The following is a 5,295-nucleotide window of genomic DNA, read 5'->3' on the forward strand; positions in this document are numbered from 1 at the left end:
TCAGAGAGCTTGATGTGAGTTTACCAAGTCTAACACGCTGTCTTCTGTCGGTTAAGAAGTCGGTTATCCATTTGCAGAAGGATTCGGGTATGTGTAGCTGGGAGAGCTTGCTGTGTAGCAGTGATGGAATTATGGTATTAAATGCAGAGCTGTAATCTATGAATAAAATCCTGGTGTAGGTTCCTGGGGTGTCTAGATGTTGTAGTACATAATGCATACACATGTTCATGGCATCGTCTGCGGATCTATTAGGCCTGTAGGAAAATTGCAAAGAGTCCAGCAGGGGATCTGTGATGGATTTCAGATAAGTCATTACCAGTTTGTCAAATGCTTTCATGACCAATGATGTCAGGGCAACAGGCCTGTAATCATTTAAGCATGTAGGTTTTTGTTTTTTTTTGGAATTGGTACAATAGTTGAGCTTTTAAAACAGGCAGGAACAATTGAGAGTTCTAGAGATGCTTTGAATATGTCTGTGAATACAGGCCCTAATTGATCGGCACAGAGATTCAAGCATTTCGCAGAGACAGTGTCTGGCCCCAATGCTTTCCTAGTGTTTTGTCTTTTGAAGAGTTTATTTACATCTGATTGGCATATTATTAGAGCATGCACATCTGGGGACAGGTTAGCAGATCGTGTCTGGTCTGCTGTGTTGTGTAGATACTGAGGCACTGCAGGGGGTGGAGACGATGGCTGGCTGGAGGAGTGCTCAGTTTGCCTGTTACCCAGATGTAAATTATGCAGACTGACTTGGTGTGTTGGCTATTGTTGCTAGTGTCAAACCTGCAATAAAAAGTATTCAGTTTATTTGCAAGCTGCAGGTTGTGTAGTGAGGGAGGAGATTTCTTCCTGTAGTCTGTAATTTCATGTAGAGATTTCCATATTGTGGATGAGTCGGCGTTGGAAATGTTTTCCTCAAGTTTTTTAGAATAATCTTTTTTTGCGTCAGTAATGGCTTGCTGCAGTTTGTATTTTGCAGCTTTGTAGAGGACTTTATCGCCTGTATGATATGCCCTTTCTTTATCGAAGCGCAGCTTCCTGAGATGTGATGTAAACCAGGGTTTATCATTATTGTACCTGGTGCACTTTTTTGTGGGGATACAGGACTCTTCGCAAAAGGTAATATATGATGTCACAGCGTCAGTGTATTCATTTAGGTCACTGGAGGATTCTTTAAATATATTCCAGTCAGTTAAATCAAAGCAGCTCTGCAGATTTTCTACAGCTTCACTAGTCCATTTCTTAATTGTGGTAACTACAGGTTTGGCAGTTTTTAATCGTTGGATGTATGTTGGGATAAGCTGTATAACAGCATGATCTGAGTTCCCCAAAGCTGCCCTGCTGACAGAGTGATACGAGTCCTTAGTCATAGTGTAACAGTGATCAAGTGTCTTACCTTCTCTAGTTGCACTTGTGACGTGTTGCCTGTATTTGGGGAGTTCTTTGGAAAGGTTAGCACTGTATGATAAAAAAAGAATCTGGGTACTCCCTTTCCACCTCTGTAATTTGATCTGCGAGATCTTGGAGCACAGGCTGCATACATGTTTGTGGAGGGATGTACACAGCAACCAAAATAAATGAAGAGATCTCACAGGGTGAATAGTAGGGTGAACTCCTTTTCATGCCATGCCTGCACAATACACCAAAGCTCCTAGCATATGAGTGGCTCAATATTACTGCACAGGTATGGTCATTTCAGTTGACATAAAACTGTAAAGAGTCTTTGAGCAAGGCACTCTAATGACCCTGGAGCGCACCCTGAGTGGCTGCATCCCCGAAGCGCTTTGAGAACGCCAGGAGAAAAGTGCTATATAAATGTTCTTTGTCTTGTCTTAGGTAAGTATCTACATTTTGTCTTTAGGATCTCCCCAGATTCTCTTTCAGGTCAGCATGTCTAAAACGTTAGACCGTATGCCTGTAAACTTTATGAGGCAAATGTGAGATCTTTCATGAGAGTCATGACTGACTACATGTGGTTTTTGTACAAAACATTTCCCACACTCTGCACATGAATAGGGCTTCTCATCATCAGTGTGAGATCTCTTGTGTTTGACATGGTCTGATTTCTGTGCAAAACATTTCCCACACTCTGGACATGAATAGAACTTTCCACAAGTGTGAGATCTATTATGAGCGTCATGACTGACAAGATATGGTTACTATACAAAACATGAATAAGGCTTTTTCACCAGTGTGAAATCTCTCATGACTTAATAACATTGCCCACACCCTGCATGTGGATAGGGCTTCTTACCAGTGTGAAATCTCTTAAGTTTGACAACTTCTGATTTCTGTGCAAGTCATTTCCCACAATCTGGACATGAATAGGACTTTTCACCAATGCGAGATCTCTCATGAAAGTCATCACTGACAAGATGTGGCTTCTATACAAAACATTTCCCACACTTTGCACATGAATAGGCTTTTCAACAGTCTGAAATCTCTTACATTTGACAAGGTCTGATTTCTGTGCAAAGCATGTCCCACTCTCTGGACATTAATATGACTTTTCACCAATGTGAGATCTCTCATGAGAATCATGACTGAAAAGATTTGGTTTCTGTACAAAACATTTCCCACACTTTACACATGAATAGGGCTTGTCACTAGCGTGAGACCTCTCATGCCTGACCAGATGCAGTTGCTGTAAAAAAACATTTCCCACATTCTGCACATGAATAGGGCTTCTCACCAGTGTGAGATCTCTCATGACTAACCAGATGCGGTTGCTGTAAAAAAAAAAATTCCCACACTGAGCACATGAATAGGGATTCTCACCAGTGTGAGATCTCTTATGTTTAACAAGGTTTTATTTCTGTGCAAAACAATTTTCACACTTAGCACATGAAAAAGGCTTTTCACCAGTGTGAGATCTCTCATGACTGACGATGACAAGATGTGGTTTCTGTACAAAAGCATTTCCCACATTCTGCACATGAATAAGGCATCTCATTAGTGTGAGAGCTCACATGACATCTCTTATATTTGACAAGGTACGATTTCTGTGCAAAACATTTCCCACACTCTGCACATGAATAGGGCTTTTCACCAGTGTAGGATCTCACATAACCGACAAGGTGTGATTTCTGTGCAAAACATTTCCCCCACTCTGGACATTAATAGACTTCTCAACAGTCTGAGATCTCTTACATTTGACAAGGTCTGATTTCTGTGCAAAACATGTCCCACTCTCTGGAAATTAATATGACTTTTCACCAATGTGAGATTTCTCATGAGAATCATGACTGAAAAGATTTGGTTTCTGTACAAAACATTTCCCACACTTTACACATGAATAGGGCTTGTCACTGGTGTGAGACCTCTCATGACTGACCAGATGCAGTTGCTGTAAAAAACATTTCCCACATTCTGGACATGAATAGGGCTTCTCACCAGTATGAGATCTCTCATGACTGACCAGATGCGGTTGCTGTAAAAAAGCCTATTAAAAACAATGGTGCATGAGCCAGCCTGGGGCCCGGGAACTCTCACTGCCCGGGGCCCTAGAACCAGCATCTAACACCATATGTGAGCGCAGCCAAACCCTTCGAGCTGCCACCCCCAAGGCCTGTCTCCAAATGTTCTAAAACTTACCAAACACACAAATGGAGAAACTCACTCCCAAACAGTTCTCTGCTGCTTTATAAAGCCTGCAGGCTGCTTATAAGCCAATGAGAAGTGCACACATATGTTACACCTAGCTTGCAGTGATTAATCAAACAGAAGCTGAGCAAGTCAGCCAGTCGTTGGAGAGGGCTTCAGTTGCATATAGACAATGGCTATATGACCAGCAGGGGGCACCAGCGTGCAGGATATTCCCTCTCATCTGCCCCCCTCCTAACTAAACTGCATGGGATACTACAATAAAATTAAAAACAATGATGCATGAGCCCCTCTGTGCGGCATCCCTCCCTCCCCTCCGATCGCCGCCGGCGCAACGACCCGTCCGGAAATCCCGTTCTGAACGGGATTTCCTAGAGGCCTTCCCCCGTCATCATGGCGACGCACGTCGTGATGTCATCGACGTCGGCGACATCGTGACGTCACAGGGAGACCCGATCCACCCCTCAGCGCTGCCTGGCACTGATTGGCCAGGCAGCGCACGGGGTCTGGCGGGGGGCGCTCGTTACGCAACGGATCGGCGGCGAGAGGCGGTGATCGTCTCCAACACGCAGCAAGCAAAGTGGTTGCTGCGTGTTTTTTAAAAAAAATATTAAAATCGGCCCAGCGGGGCCTGAGCAGCACCCTCCAGTGTCTCTGGACAAGCTCAGCTCGTCCAGAACGCTAGGGAGGTTAATATGACTTTTCACCAATGTGAGATCTCTCATGAGAGTCATCACTGGCAAGATTTGTTTTCTGTACAAAACATTTCCCACACTCTACACATGAATAGGGCTTCTCACCAGTGTGAGATCTCTAATGACTGAGTAGATGCGGTTGCTGTAAAAAACATTTCCCACATTCTGCACATAAATAGGGCTTCTCACCAGTGTGCGATCTCTCATGACCGACCAGATGCAGTTGCTGTAAAAAAAAATTCCCACACTGAGCACATGAATAGGGAATAGGCCAATCTGAGATCTCTTATGCTTGACAAGGTTTTATTTCTGTGCAAAACATTTTTCATACTTAGCACATGAAAAGGGCCTTTCACCAGTGTGAGATCTCTCATGACAGACAAGATGACAAGATGTGGTTTCTGTACAAAGCATTTCCCACCACGGACATGAATTAGGCTTCACATTAGTGTGAGAGCTCACATGACATCTCTTATGTTTGACAAGGTATGATTTTTGTGCAAAACATTTCCCACACTCTGCACATGAATAGGGCTTTTCACCAGTGTAGGATCTGACATGACCGACAAGGTGTGATTACTGTACAAAACATTTCCGACACTCTGGACATAAATAGGGCTTTTCAACAGTGTAAGATCTCTCATGACTGACAAGATGTGGTTTATGTGCAAAACATATCCTCTCAATACCTGTCAAAAGATGGAGAATGCTGCACACATTGATCCCTGCCCGGACAACCAATGAGCAGCATGCCAATCTCAGCCCTGCACTTACACGTATAGAAAGCCCCTGAGCAATGACATTCTGAACTCTTCTAAAGAATGTCATTTTGCTGACTTTACAAAAAAAATGTTCTTCAACTACTTCAGGACCATAGTGCTAAACCCCTCTAAAGACCAGGCTATTTTTTGTTTAATTGGCCACTGCAGCTTTAAGGCCAAGCTGCAGGGCCACACAACACAGCACACTAGTGATCCCCCCCTTTGCCCCACCAACA

At 43.6% G+C, this 5,295-nt stretch overlaps 1 pseudogene; it reads right to left on the bottom strand.

Annotated features, from left to right (window-relative positions):
* Window positions 1–1,880: 1,880 nt before the first annotated feature.
* Window positions 1,881–4,505, bottom strand: LOC137527422 (zinc finger protein 300-like; annotated as a pseudogene).
* Between the last annotated feature and the right edge of the window lie 790 nt (window positions 4,506–5,295).

This window comes from Hyperolius riggenbachi, chromosome 8, assembly GCF_040937935.1.
Source record: "Hyperolius riggenbachi isolate aHypRig1 chromosome 8, aHypRig1.pri, whole genome shotgun sequence".
NCBI lineage: Eukaryota > Metazoa > Chordata > Amphibia > Anura > Hyperoliidae > Hyperolius > Hyperolius riggenbachi.